Genomic DNA, 13,314 nt, shown 5'->3' with positions numbered 1-13,314 from the left:
CCCACTCATTTGTCACTCATTTTTTCAGACTACTCAGTTTGCTTTTGGGGACATTTCATTCAATCTTTCATTCTGAACTGTTGCTCGGGTCTTAGTAGTCGAATTTTCACATACTGTTAGTTTTATGGGGCTAGTATTCTCACTAAGCCCTGTAAGAGAATGATTTTGTCACCTTAGACCTAATTTTTTAACTTTTTGAAAGTGAATTTATTCTTTCCCCAGGTCTACGTGTCAAGGGTCAAATAACTAGACAAAAGTTCTGTGTATTTGCTATGCAGAAAGAAACCCTCTTCCAGATCTGTTCTTACAGACTGGTTTCTGTCAGCCTTGACTTTGAGCAGAGTAAGGAGGTTACCTCTGAGAACTGCAAGATCATCCTCAAACTCTATATTCTCTGACCTATGCTCCTTGCAATAAAATGGGTGGGAACATGCAAAGGCCTGGGTTATGCTGGCTTTGATTATAGCAGGTAGTCCACCACCTTTACAGTCTCAGCTGAGATTAGAAGAAAATTTCTGAGAATTAAGACAGCTCAGACAAAAGCAAGTGTATCAGAATGGACCCTAAGAGAACAGACACAGGAAAGGTACCTCAAGGAAGTATGGCTTTTTTTGTTTTTTCCATTTCCTTTTTTTGGTGGACGATGTCAGTATTTCCATTGCCTGATTTTTGTTTCTCCAAAAGGAAAGAGGGAAAAAAAATAAATACATTATGGATGATTCCTTATTTATATCAGAAACACAGTGGAAAGAATTTAAATGCTTATCCCATACACAGAAGAAAATAAGTCTTGAGTGCCTCATTTTATTTTGATAAACTCTGTTAGTGCTTTCAGTAGTTCATTCATGACCTGATTTAAAGTTCTTCCTTGCTCCTCTCCTTCTTAATGGTGGCTAATGCTTGTATCACAGTTCTAATAAATTTTCTTAAATTCATTGCTTTTAAAAAAATGGCATTAATTAAATTAAAGACTGGTGAAAATGTTTTCTTGAAATGCTGAAGCATTATTTTGTCAGAGTCTGGGGAAATAGACATTTTTCTCCTTTCAACATAAAATGTGAGTTGAGAAGATGTATATCAGCAGGACTGATTGGTAGTGCATACTGGTGCCCAGATGTGGAAGCATCTGTAGCTTGCAATAGAGACCTAAAGTATGCTGAAGGCGCTGTAGGTGCCTTTCAGTTGGTCTTATACTCTTCCATGTGATGTAGCTCCTCCAAGTTGTGGCACAGAAAAGGAAGGGAAGGACTATACCGAGATTGGAGTCGACTTGTAAACTCAGTAGCTTCTTGGGACAGAATAGTTGGTAATTAAGGCTTGGGAAAGCAGTAGGGCAGCAGGTGAAGATTAGCATACAGAGGTGCAATCTCTTTTGTGATTTGAAAAATGTGGCAACTGGTACGTACAGAACATGTGCAAAGTTTGGGAAGGCCAAATAGCGCCATGGTCTGACTGCTTTTGCTTGCAGGGTTTCACCAAGTTAGTTTGTGCGCTGACTAGAGGGCTGTTTGTAATGAGACTCAACGTGCTTAAAACCTGAGACTGTGTACCTTGTGCAGATTATAAAATAAGCACGGACAACTGATAAAAAACGGGAAGTGGATTTTGCGAATTTCAGAGGTGAACAATACAGCTGCAAAGTGAAGGTTTGATCAGGAGATGGCTTCGATCAATGTAACACTTCTGCCTAGGACATGTAGTGTAGTTTTGTCCTGTTTTGTTTTGCGCTTTGATGAGGCAAAGGAGAAATAATGGTGTGTAATGTTGTCCTGAATTGTTTTTGAGAGCAAAATCAGGCAAGTTTAGAAAAAGCACTGTGCAATGCCTTTCTTCTTCTAAGGGCATATCCAGTTCTAGGTCGTAACTCCGCTATTTATTATACTGCCGTGCATCCCATGTTTGTGAGGTGCCACCTGTTAGCATATCTTTAGTTTGGTTTTGTGTGGCTGTGAGTATATTCCTTGTTCTAATGTGTGTAAAACTTTTGGATCAGTTCCTGCCAGTTTCATAAAAGTAGCTCATCAGCTGGAGGGAATGAACCCAGTAGCATTCCCCGTAAACAAAAGCTTTTGCATTGTAAATACTAGAAAATCCAGACTTGGAAGTGCCCAAACTGTACGAAAATCTTATACCAGATTCATCAAGCACAAGACGCTTGATCCATGGCAAACCAGGCTGCCTGAGTTCTGGTACTTATGGGGCTATTTCTGCGCCTTATTGTAGTCCCTGTGCACGCAGAGTATGGAATTCAAGAAAAAATGTGACAAGGATGTCGCTCTACAGGTCAGCTCGTCAAAGGCTTTGGATGGACCTACCCTGGCTTGGTATCCACCTTGTCAACTGTCGTTGCTTTGGTTGTTGCTCTGTCTAACTCAGGAGCTCTGAGTGCTCGGATGGGGACTGCTATCAAACCCTGCAATATGCCAGCAAAATTTAACAAAAGGGTATTTGAGTCAAAAAACTTAAGAGCAAGAACTGGTGGGTAAAAAAAATCCTCTCCTGTTTGCCATTAAGGAATAAACTGTTTGCATAAAATATTTCCATTCGAACTGCAAAAAATTCCCGTGGTGATTTTGTGCATGCGTCTGTGTTTCTGCCTGTCTCTTGGGGACTGCTGAGTGACTCAGATAAGTTTCAGCTGGATTCGTAAAACAAGGTCTGTCAGTCTGTGAGTATTTTTCATCTCCAACATTTTTTTATTTTGGTAATTTTTTTTCTCCCTCTTTATTATGGAAATAAAGTCATACTGACAAATCAAGATCTGGTTACCCTGTAGTGTGCTTGTGAGTACAGGCGAAATGTTCTTTGACCAAGGATCTGAAAATGATGCCATCCACTTACAATTTCGCAATTTTGCAGAAAAGCTCATGTATTATCTCAAAGGAGAAAAAAAAAGGGAAAAATGTATGTGTTGCTGCAGTGTGTGGCTGTGCACTTGTCTCTACTCAGGATCTATATTTAGCTAAAGATGACAATATCATTGCTGCCCTCTAGATGTGTTTGTGCTTTGACAGTGTGAAGCTTTTATTCTTGTTTTAGGAAACAGATTAATTCACTTATTAGAATATCCTGAAGCTTGATTAATTCAGCAGATGGGCAGTAATGAGACTCTTTTTGCTGCTTGTGAAAATGTGGTCGTACGTGTAAATACTTACAGCATGTTACAGGCTAAAGTATGTCTACTTTAGCTCTTTCCTTTCCCTACAAATTGCCCTGTGCAATGAGGAAATCCAGGATTAGATGTTCATCTGATAGTAAGTGTTGTCTCTTGTAGCTTTAGCTGTCTGATTTGAGTTTGTCTACAACTGCCAGTGCAGCAGAGGGGTATTCCATGGTGAGACCTGTCCATCAGGGGCTGGTCAGCTTGGTGTATGCAGGTTGCAGGCAGGAGGTGGAAGCATTGGAAGGCCTCCAGCTTGCGGATTAAGACACACAAATCTAGGTATTTCTGTGTAGGTATCAACAGCTAATTTAAGTATGTAAGCTGTAATAGAACTGGTATTGGGAATAAAGTGTAGAGAGTTACTCAGCTTAACCTAAATGTACAGATTAGTTCAGGAGTCCATGCAGAAGTGCTAGGACCATTTGATATGTCCAGGGGTATCTTACATGGTATCTAGTTCCTGCTTCAGAGGGCCCAGGCCTTGTGTAGGTTTGTGTTTTATCTTCCAGGCCACATAGGTGTTGTAGATATTCTAAGACAAATGATACGATGCAGCTGAATTCATCTCTGAACTGAACCCGCACCTGGATACTGAGATTAGGAGGCCAGACTGCTTTTGTGATCAACAGGAACACAAGATCTCCATAGCTCAAACTCCCTCTCTCCAAATCCTCCTCCCTCTCTCTCAGTATAGGAAAGCTCTTTGACTGAGATAGATAGCCACTTCACATGAGTGGTTTGGGTATTGCAAAAAGCATCCTTATCTTCTCCAGGGATTATGATGCTAAAAACAGGCACATAAGCACTGCTAACTTTGCACTGATGGGGATTTGGTCCCTCCTTGCCTGCTCCTTGTTCTGAGGGTGTGTACAGCATGGTGTACATACCATGTCCTGGGGAGCATCAAGCACAGCATAGGTGATTGTCCCACTCTACATTGCTCTGGTGTGGTCCCACCTCAGCTATTGTGTGCAGTTTTGGGCACCTTGATATAAGAAGAACATCGAACTATTAGTGTGTCCGGAGGAGGGTGACCAAGATGGTGAAGAGTCTTGAGGGCAAGACTTAGGAGGCGCAGCTGAGATCACTTGGTCTGTTCAGCTTGGAGAAGAGGAGGCTGAGGGGTGCCCTCATGGCAGTCTGCACCTTCCTCAAGTGGCGCAGCAGAGGAGGAGGTGCTGATCTCCTCTTTCTGGTGACCAGCGGTAGGACACCAGGAAAGAGAAAGAAGCTGCATCAGAGGAAGTTCAGGGTGGACATTAGGAAAAGGTGCTTCACTGAGGGAATGGTTGGCCACTGGAACAGACTCCCAGGAAAGTGGTCACAGCACTAAGCGTGACAGAGTTCAAGGAGATTCTGAATGACGCTCTTAGTCATGTGATTTAGTTTTAAGTAGTCCTGCAAGGAGCAGGGAATTGGACTCGATGATCTTTGCAGGTCCCTTCCAACGCCAGATATTCCATGATTGTATAGTTCTGCGGTTTCTTGGTGGCCCTAGAATCAACTGCGTTGTTGAGAATGATGTGAAGAAGGCTGGTGACTTAGCAACTGGGCTGTTGTTCACACGGATGGACACTGGAGAAAAAGCCTTTGGCTTAAGTATCACAGTTGTACCTATTAATATAGCTTACTCCACACTGAAAGAAAAATTCCTACAGCTCTTTGTTGTCTCATCTTGAACAGAGGCAAACAATCTTTTGTGTACTGAGGGAAGCATGAAGAAGTGAATTAATAGCTCTTGTTTTGCATCCTTCCTCTTTTGAAACGGCTTAAAGAGATGATTTAATTTTTAAAAGAGCAAAAGAGCTAATTTTCATAAGGTAAACAGCCATTCTTTTATCAAGATTTAGCCTCTGCTGCTTTTTTTTCTGATTAATTATTGTTCAAAGTTCTTCTGGAGAGGTGGCTTCAGTCTGCATGTAGAACGTGAGCCTTGCTTGGAAGTCATTGGTCACAGAGTCTTGTTCATACTGTATGAGTAAGACCTGTCCTGATAATTACAGAAAAGTGCACTTTTATAAGTGATTAGCCTAGAGGCTCAATTAACATTTTCACTTGTATTTTAGCTTGTATATTTTAATGTCTTGAGCACTTCTGTTGATCCCATTCAGATGACTGACTTTTTCCTCAGGTTATTCTGGTTTGATTTCTGAAGGGTGCATTTTTGAATGCTAAGTCCCTTTGTAAAAGCCAGAGACGCTTTGTGCTCTGGTGGCCTTGCGTCTTTATGGGGGAGAGAGAGAGAGAGAGAGAGAGAGAGAGAGAGAGAGAGAGAGAGAGAGAGAGAGAGAGAGAGAGAGAGAGAGAGAGAGAGAGAGAGAGAGAGAGAGAGAGAGAGAGAGAGAGAGAGAGAGAGAGAGAGAGAGAGAGAGAGAGAGAGAGAAATAAAATGGCCATCAACACAGCCTGGTAAGAGTGAGTGGTGATTTCTAGAGATCCAGCTGGATGCAGTGAGGAGATGCAGCTGAGGTGTGAGCTGGGGAAAAGGACAAGGTGAGAGAAAGCATCCCAGCCTGTTAAGCAGTTCTGGTGCACTGCCATTGGGACTGAAGGGCTTTTTATATATTTAAAACACAGTTCTGAAAGAAGAGTTTCAAAGATGAGATACACAACTTACTTTTTTTTTGCTAGGCAATGCATGTGTTTTCAGACTCAGAAAAGCCCTACAAAGCCCTAAAACTACTTCCACCTCATCCCAGAAAGGGACAGAAAGCCAGAAGGCTTTTTTATTCCACTGGACTGTTTAAAGACAGGAGGACATTTGTGGTAAGAAGAGATGTTTTGTAGCCCATTTTAATTATCAATTCACTACAAAGAAGCCGTTTAAAAAAAAAAAAGTGTCTGCAGTCTTGCAGAAGCTGTGTTTTAGCCATCCCGGGGTGACCAACACAGTATTTGTCAGCTAGGGAGTCAAGAGTACATGAAAGGTAAAGGCAGGAGACAGTTGAGAAACCGAACAAATATGGCAGAGGAAAAAGAAGGCCGGAACTGGAATTCTGGAGGAGGGAATAAAGCATATTTTTTAAGCTCAGAAAGCTTCTCCCTGGGGAGATCAAATCTGCGGTTGATTGGGTCAGCTTGACTCCAATAGCACTGTATCCAGATTAAGATTTCAACCATCTTTGTTCATTTTCTCTTGCTAGTTTAGGTTGAATTCTTCCACAAATACGGCAGTGGGAGGCGCTTGATTTCAGTGCATGCACAGATGGGAGAGGCTTTTTTTTCCCCCAAGTTTTTCTTTCTATTTTTCTTTCCATTGTGAAGCATAATTTGTGGTAAGAGATCTTTCTGATTTTGCAGTGTGGAGAAAGAATGTTGAAAACGGTATTTAAATAAAGAGAAATTAAAATAACCCATCTTTCTTGCTCCTGCTACTATCATCCTGTGAAATGTGTGATTTCTTTATTGAGCGCAGAACAGAAGTTAATTGCATGTAGTAAAATAAGAAGATTGTTAATGTTGCTTCAGTCATGTTCAGGGACGTTTTCTCCAGCTAATTATACATTAATTAGTATTTTGGTTCTTCACTTGTTATGTTATGAGGTGGCTTTGCTATGATCCCATTGTGGCTGATTGGGATTCTCTGAAGTAGGCTTGGCTTTTGAGGCAGACTTCACACATTTCCGAGAGCCAGGAATTGCTGCTGCTTTTCTGCATCCAGCCCATCTGATCCTCTGCCAACGTCAATCAATCAGACCTGACAGCGGTAGCAGGAGGCCCAGACCCTTGCTTTGCCCTTCAGGTTGGTGACCCTGAACCTGTGGCAGAGGGGATTCACCCTGGATTGCTGGGTCTCTTGACCCAGCAAGAGAGCGGTGATGGGTCTCTGAGAGGGCTCTGAACCTTGTGACCTCCAGGAGGGTCAGCAAACACAGGGTTGCCCACATTATCTTTGGAGGCTTCTGTGACCCTCTCTAAGAAAGCTGCCCCATCCACCTCTCTGTGACTTGCATGATATAGTGAGCTCTTGTCTAAGCTGACAACAACTACCAGCTGGCAAACAGATGGACTGAGGTTCAGTTTCTTCCCACAAGTTAGGAATTAGATAAGACTTGCAAAATTGTGTGCTTCTAGGGCCAAGGGATGAGAGGAAGAGGGAACAGCTCAAGAATGTACGGGAAAGGGAAACAATTAAATACATTACATTTCAGGACATGGTTTAGCAGGCATGGTGGTGTTGGGGCCACAGTTGGACTTGATGATCTGAGAGGTGTTTTCCAACCTTAATGATTCTATGATTCTATGAAAGGGAGCCAAAGCAGGAAATCCTCATCTCACAATGTCAAAATGAGAGGGAAAATCCCACCCGGCTTCATCTAGTGTGGGCACTCTCTTCTGGTTGTGGGATATCTTGTTTTATTCTTCCGTATGACCCATTTTCTGTCCAGCCAAGCTGTGGAAGGATGACGTCTGAAATCCTGCTGGGAAAGGCGGAATCGGGCTGTTCTCTCCTGTCGCTGAATGTCTGAGACTGTTTGCGACTCACTGAGTTTCAGCCTCTGCGTTTATTGTCACAAAACCTTGGGGAGAGTGTCACTGAAGGAATGGTCACCCGTAATTCCTGCTCTCAGCCACAGGGTGTCACTTAAAGTGCAGGTAAAGTAAGTGTCCACCGGCAGCTGCACCGAGTCACCTGGGTGTGGAAATGATGGATGGGGTGAAGACGACTGGTGTGAATAGTGGTCCTGGGCTTTGTCCTGCTCTAATTACTGACAGTGCTGCCCCTGCGGCTTCCCCAACCTGCTGGGTAGTGAAAGAGACTTGCTGAAGTGAACTGGGGACAAGGACACATAGGAGGAGGAGGCGGAGGAGGTTCTGGAAGTAACCCTGCTGTTCCTGCCTTTGTGGAGCGCTTGCTTGAGAGCAGGTCACTGGCTGAAGGTAGGTGGTTGGTGGTGGTTTCATCAGGGCTGCGCTGAAAGGGTAAAGGAAGGGAAATGCTAAGCTTTGTTCCCAAGCAGGTGTGTGTTACCTTAGAAGATGTGGAGCTATGCAAAATACAATAACTATATCAAAGAAGCTTAAGCAGTCAACAAGAACCTGCTTTTGGATGATACCTCCTTCCTGTTACACACCATGTTCATTGCTGTACTGCTTCCTGTCGCGTCAACCTGATCTCTCTTTCCTGAGTACTGTCCCCTGGCAGGGACTGTTGGATTCTTGCTGTGGACCCTCAGGTACCTGACAGCTGCTCTAGGTACTCCTGCTTAACATGAAAAACAAAGTATATTAAGAGTGGGACAATGCCTTCCTCAGCTGTGACCACTAAAAAACTTGCCCATTGCTCATGGGAAGGGTGTTCTGCAGGTCAGTAAGTCCACCGAGTGGATTTAGGTCCTTTGTATTTTCCTCCATGTTCTTCAGTGGCATGGACATATCTTTGCTGTTTATGTAATGGTGAATCTTTGCAACTTCTGTGGCTTGGAAAAACAGTATTTCAGTTTGCGTCTCGGTCCCAGTAAAGTTCTCACGCTCTGAAAGTCTTGCAAGGCTTTGGTCACGGTCTGCTGTCCTGTGAAAAGCAAACTCTTACTCAGCTTTGGACACCAACATTACTTGTGATTTGATATCCAGATTAGGGTAGCCACTCCTAGTAGTTTGGGAAGGCAATGAGAAATACGGTTTCCCATGGAAATTAGAGGGGAATGGATTTTTAGTAGTTATTTTTCTTTTTCAGTGCAGTTTCATTCCCTTCAGATCTTATTCATGGAGTTTGTAATTGGTAGCTCTTGGGACGATTTCATAAAAACAATAAAACTCGGATTGCTTTACACTGAGTTCTTTCTCTGCAGTGCTGGGAATAACGGCAGGCCAGATGCTGCTTCATATGAGACTTCTGCAGTGAGAAGCAATCCGTTGAAGCAAATAATAAGAACATAAACTCAATGTTTTAAAAAAAAACAGAAAAAAAACTTTCTAGATCTCATCAAGAGTTTTCCCTGGGAAAACGGAAGAAGAAAGAACCATTCCTAATGCAGTTGCGTCGTCCGAAGCCCCTGGTGGTTGGAAAGCACTGACCATACAGTGAGACAAGAATTAACGCAGTTCTTTATTCTCCTGAGTCAGCCAGGGAGCAAACAGAGATTTGGAAAACAGAAAAGATGTTGCAGAAATGAGACAAACAAAAAAAAATAGGAAATTACTTTGCTAGTGCATCATCAGCATTTTAACTAAACTTAGATGTGAACTCCTAGCGATGCTTTTTCTCACTGCTAAGAATTTTAATTTAACTTAACTATTGCTGAATTATGCCAGTAATACCTGAGACATCAGCATTTGTGTTTCAAAGTACACAATGAGCAGTCTGTTTCTTGCAGAATCTCAAGGCTTGCCACAGTGATTTTCAGCTAAAGCAGCTAACGCAGGATTTGGAAGCAGAGACTGTTTTCAAGGATCCTAGTTTCTGTACTAATCTTGATACACTTGACCAACGAAATGTTCTGAGCTCTGCTTGGAAACCAGTGGGGACAGCAGGTCTTTAGTTGCTGGAAATGGATTTCCAGGTTTCACAAACTTGGGACACCCTATTCCTTTTCAAGACATTCAAATAAAAGGCAGGGGATGATGGGGGTGATGAGAAGCAGGGGCACTTCAGAGAGACCTCCCAGTGTTAGGCTTCCATAGAGGAAGCACCTATCAGGTTGCTGGCTGGTAGGAATTTCTTCTGTCCCAGGAGCTGGGGGAAGGGGGGGGGGGGGGGTCTGTGAAGAGAGAGACCCCTGACTTGGGAAGCCCTTTTCTTCAAGGGCTTATATTCCTGTTCTGAGAGCTCCTTGCCTCAGGAGGTGGATGGTGACATCTTGGGTGGGAAGTTGCAGGGATTTACACAGTCATGCACATGTCCCCTGAGTGGCATGGGACTGTGTGGGAGCCAGGTAACACTGCCATCAGCTCAGAAGACTTCTGTAAAGCAAACTCCTTTCATTCTTCCTTCACAGAATCACAGAATCACAGAATCATAGGGGTTGGAAGGGACCTCTGTGGATCATCCAGTCCAACCCCCCTGCCGAAGCAGGATCACCCAGACCAGGGTGCACAGGAGCTTGTCCAGGCAGGTCTTGAATATCTCCAGAGAAGGAGACTCCACAACCTCCCTGGGCAGCCTGTTCCAGTGCTCCGTCACCCTCAGAGGGAAGAAGTTCCTCCTCATGTTCAGACGGAACTTCCTGTGCCTCAGTTTGTGCCCATTGCCCCTTGTCCTGGCGCTGGGCACCACTGAAAAGTGTCTGGCCCCGTCCTCCTGACCCCCACCCTTAAGACATTTATAGGCATTTATAAGGTCCCCTCTCAGCCTTCTCTTCTCCAGGCTGAACAAGCCCAGCTCCCTCAGCCTCTGCTCGTAGGAGAGATGCTCCAGTCCCCTCATCATCCTCGTAGCCCTCCGCTGGACTCTCCAGTGTTCATTGCCAACACTTTGTACTAAAGAAATCCAGGATATCATAGATCTACTTTTGGTTCATTTTGACCATTTAATCTGATCTGAATTTCCCACTGCACATAAATCTCATATACAAACTCACCCACTTGCCCCGTTACTGTGCCAATATTTAACAAATGTCTCCCTCTCGTTAGGACTCTCTGAAAATGAACATTTCCACCTGTGAGCTGACAGCACTGTGCCAGAGCTGACTGTGGCTAAGGAAGCCTGCTTTGCAGCACTGAATTAAGAAGGTTTACGGTTTGTTTCATTTGAGAAGCGAGGGAACAAAGTTCTGTTTGGATCTGCTTTCTGTTTCAAAACCTAAGTCTCAAAGGACAAGGATGAATCCAAATGCAGCTGTGGTGGTTCATTGCATTGCCCAGGCCCAAGGAGAGAGGCTGTAGCAGTACAAATACTGAGTTTTGATGCTTTATTTTTTTGCTTTTTCTTTCTTGGAGGAGAGCTAAAAGATCACCACGAAGGTCTTATCTTCTAATTTAGTCACCCTTATCCACCTACAAACCCATTCTCAGCCTGGCCTTGTCTTTTTCATCCTAATCTGTTCTTAACCCTTTCATCTCTCTTGTATTCACTGCACGTTCCTCCTGTAAAATAAATTCCAGCAACAATAATAAGTGCAGTTTTATTTTCACACGAGCACTTTGTTTCATTCCTTCAGTGAATACTGAGGGGAATAGAAGAGTCTCCAAGCTGAACTGGAGACACGAGTGTGTCGGAAGAGCACAGGCATCATAGTAGTGTGTTTCAGTTTAGAATGTCATGGGAGTATGTAAAATGCTCCCCTGTAACTAGAAATATGGTAAATAGTAGTTGGATTTTCAGCAAACAGGTGTAAAGTATTTCCTAGATATTCCTGTTTTACGGATTCACTGTTAGATCCCAGCTGCAGATCCATGACTGAGTTACTGTGATTGCATTGGCACATGGACAAGCAGAGGTGGAACACCTGACTGTCCTCGTTCCAGCTGCAGGGCATCAAGAGAATTTCTGGTGTTATTTCTTAGTCACTTCTTCAACTGATTGGATAACTGCATGCCTCATGGCTGCCTTCAATGCATTACCTGTTAGGCTCTCTGTCAAAATCCAGTCCCATTTTCCCATTCCCTGTAGTGGTCTGACTAGGCACAGAAAGTACCATGGCTGAGGTAGACACATGAATGAGTCACTGGTGCTCTGGGACCATATGGAAATCAACTGTGTGGGAACTCAGCTTCTGGTAAACCTGAGCTAAAATTCACCTTCTTTCTCAGGGAAAGGAATTGATTTCACTGTGGTAAGTCGATTATGCGTCCAAGTCCTTAGGTTCATGGGTAGCTTTGAAAACTTTGCTCTGATTTTACCAGTACCTTCTAGAAGTGAAGCATTTCTAGTGATGGTGAGCATGGGGCTGAGAAATCCTGGCTTTGCTTGATGAAAATAAACATGGTGTGGCAACCAGACATATTGAAAGCTAGATTAGATTAACTCCACTGCTTATTCTAACCAGCATTTCCATGGGTTTGTGATATCCCTGTAGATTTCCAGTGGATCCTTCAGTAGTCTCTATCACCAACTTTTTGTTCTACATGGACACCTGTGACATGGCACTTAGTGGTGGTGGGTTTTAGTTTCTAGGACACTCGAGCTATAAGCAGAATATGAAGAATTTGTATTACATGATGTGCAACAGAGGGAGAGTAGTCTTAGTCTCTTGTTTAGGTTCCATATACCTGCTGATACGTAACATGCAATTTTTCTACACTGTTTTACTTGTTTTAGTTCATTCTTTGCCTGCTTTTAGTGGAATCAAGTGAAACTCACAGGGCATAGACCTTTGTCTAGTTGCCATGTTACCTTAATGAAAATCAGCTGGAAAAGGCAGGGCTAATTGCTTTGATTTAATCCTGGCATGCTGATGACTCATTGGTGGCTCATTCAGAAAAGCAGATACTCAAGGTAGAAGGACTGGATAAAAATAGCTTTCTTGAGATGAAGTTAAGCAGTTGAAGTGCTGGAAGCTGGAAATCTCTAGGTAGGTCCTGAGTGTTGCATACTGTTTGCTGGAAACTTGAACTCTGGCTTTGGTATCTATATCCTCTGCTACCTTGGGGTAAGAGGAATAAACCTTCTACTCAGCTCTCACAAGAGAGCACTGATGACTTGGTTCAGATGTCCCTCTGACAAGTGTGGAGTTTGTGATTGAAGCAGTGAACTAAATGATGCAGGAGCCCCAACACCTGGAAGGTGACATTTTTCTGAGGCCATCGGGGAAATAAGTAGAGCAGTTCTCAGAATTGTAAGATATTTTTCATCTCACTGAGACTGACTGGTTTCCACTGCCAGTTTATTTTTCTTCTGCAAAAGGGAAGAGATTACAGATGGTTGCAGGAAAAGTGGAAATATGAACGAAAAATGATAGAGGAAGAGCTGAGTGTCAGCCAAGCAGACTGAGAGTGGAAAGGGAGGTTACTGGTTGAGGTGAAAGCGAGCAGAGAAACAGAGACCTTGTGCCTGGAGAAGAAGAAAAGTGAAGAGTCACTGTGGGAATGGGTGAGGGTAGAGTTCCTGCAGAAGACTTTAGTGAACAGGGTAAGTGATTTAAAATGTAGAAATGCTGTTGTGCAGGGATAAGAGTTGGCAGTGTAGCATGGCAGATTGTGCAGATGTGAGAAGCGGCAGCTAGCTCCTAGACAATTAAGGACAAAGTGTTGTGAGGTTGGATGGAAAGATG

The 13,314-nt window shown here is 43.4% G+C and overlaps 1 protein-coding gene across 2 annotated transcripts in view; it reads left to right on the top strand.

The window, feature by feature from the left end:
- The window catches only part of CRHR2 (corticotropin releasing hormone receptor 2), a 163,435-nt gene that overhangs the window by 47,683 nt on the left and 102,438 nt on the right, over positions 1 to 13,314 (top strand). The gene's annotated exons all lie outside the window — the stretch shown is intronic.

This window comes from Opisthocomus hoazin, chromosome 4 (assembly GCF_030867145.1).
Source record: "Opisthocomus hoazin isolate bOpiHoa1 chromosome 4, bOpiHoa1.hap1, whole genome shotgun sequence".
NCBI classification, from domain to species: Eukaryota; Metazoa; Chordata; class Aves; order Opisthocomiformes; family Opisthocomidae; genus Opisthocomus; species Opisthocomus hoazin.
Note: the sequence above shows the minus strand (reverse complement) of the source record. Positions and strands in the feature narration are given on the sequence as shown.